The sequence below is a fragment of the Octodon degus genome, unplaced genomic scaffold (assembly GCF_000260255.1).
Source record: "Octodon degus isolate 3935 unplaced genomic scaffold, OctDeg1.0 scaffold00202, whole genome shotgun sequence".
NCBI lineage: Eukaryota > Metazoa > Chordata > Mammalia > Rodentia > Octodontidae > Octodon > Octodon degus.
Window position 1 is genome coordinate 3,821,160 of NW_004524778.1, and position 2,151 is coordinate 3,823,310.

Consider the following 2,151-nt stretch of genomic DNA (forward strand, 5'->3'; position numbering starts at 1 on the left):
CTGGTAACAAGCTGGAAGATGGGCCCAAGTTTCTGAAATCTGGTGATGCTGCCTTTGTTGACATGGTTCCAAGGAAGCCCATGTGTGTGGAGAGCTTCTCTCACTATGCACCTCTGGGTCATTTTGCTGTTCACAATATGAGACAGACAGTTGCTGTGGGTGTCATCCAAGCTGTGGACAAGAAGTCTGCTGGAGCTGGAAAGGTCATTAAGTCTGCCCAGAAAGCTCAGAAGGCTAAATGAATATTATCCCTGACACCTGCCACTCCAGTCTTAATCAGTGGTGGAAGACTGGTCTCAGAACTTTTTCTCCCAATTGGCCATTTCAGTTTAATAGTGAAAGACTGGTTAATGATAACAATGCATTATAAAACCTTCAGAAAGAAATAATGTTTTGTGGAACATTTGTTTTTGTATGTGGCAGTTTTTAAGTTATTGGTTTTTAAAATCAATACTTTTTAATGGAAACAACTGAACTAAAAATCTGTCACAGAATTTTGAGATCCATTAAATCAAAATTTAATGAGAAAAAAATAATAAATCTACTCTGAAAGTTGGATAAATTTATAATAGGCTATATTGTATATTTCCCACTATCTAATACACTGAAAAGCAAACTTAACCTATCTTCCCTGGTACTACATTATAAAAAATGTATCAATCTAACAGATATTATGAATATTCAACAAAATATTTAAACTCATGATAGTATTTTAAAGAGAACAGTTATAGAGAAATTAATATATAAAATTAAAATCACACAGTGGTTTAGTTACTAAAAGTTGACTACACTTGGAAGCCTGTTAGTTTTATGGGTCATAAAAAATTTGTGTTGTAAGCAGTCATTAAAATTAAAAAATAGTGAGTTAATACTGAGAAAAAGTAGACATTTAATGTACTAAGTAGTCACCTTCAGGATTGCAATTTAAATTCCCAATGTTGTTCTCTTTATTTTTTTCTTGATAAATGGCAACATTTAACCCACTGATCCTTCATCATTAACTCATAACTTGGGATACACCTATAAGTACTTGATAGGTTTATAAAAAAAAATCTCTTTGGAGATCTTGTGAGACAGAATTTGTGCACTTTTCATTTTCATACCAATTATGAAGCTGATTTTGGGCTGCTCTATGTTTTATCACAATCAGTGTAGCACTCTGTCATCTTCTGTCAAAAGAAATTTTGTTCAGTGAGTCAGAGAACAGAACAGCTAAATGGAAGATTTAAATGTACATTTAAATAAACAACAATACTGAGAATATTCAATAAATGTAGACAGAATCTAGGAGATGGAGCTCTAGTGCATCCTGTTTCCTGTTAGAATTACATTTTTGAAGATGCTAACTCTGCATTATAGATGTGGCATGCATTAGGTTTCGCATAGATTTTCTCCTTTTCGCATGAATTCATTGAAATCTATCAGAGGGAACTATGCTAACCTCAGGACACAGTATCATCAGTACCTTCTCAGTACTCCACTGCGTAGCTACATATGTGCATATTCAGTTATTGCCTCACAGTTTGCTTCATCTAACTGGGCTACCGCAGTGCATGAACATCATTACTCTTCAAACCTTTCCTGTTAACACAGGAAAGAAGCAAATAAACTGCAGATCCTAATGTGTTTTGCTTGCATCTCTCTATTGTAAGAGTAGAAAAATCATCTGATATTGCATCATCTATTTAGAATGTCAGTGTGAATGAAGCAAAAAAAAAATCCATATTCTGATCTGTAAACAGTGTAGATAATTTCTCCCCATAGCATAACTTCTTTTAATTGTGCAGTTAGTTAATTCTAATTCCTTTTCTTCACAGCTTCTAAGAATGTGTCTCTTTTTAGAGTTGAGCAACGTGTAGATCTACCATGGTTCTGAGCAATTAGATCTTGGTAACATTGATGTGTTTCCTAAAATAGATGCCAATAAATTATCTTTAAATGAGTTCAAGGTTGGTGGTTTGCTTCAGCTCACTAAGAGTTACACCTTACTACTAAAAAGGAGTACTATTTTTAAGCTTCAAATTCACAGTCTGAGCACATGCTTTCAGTAGAAATAATAAACCTGATCTCTTGGGATGAGTTTCGATAAATTCCATTATGCCTAAGAATAGGCAGAATAGCATTAGATAAACATCAATCTTTCAAACTTTC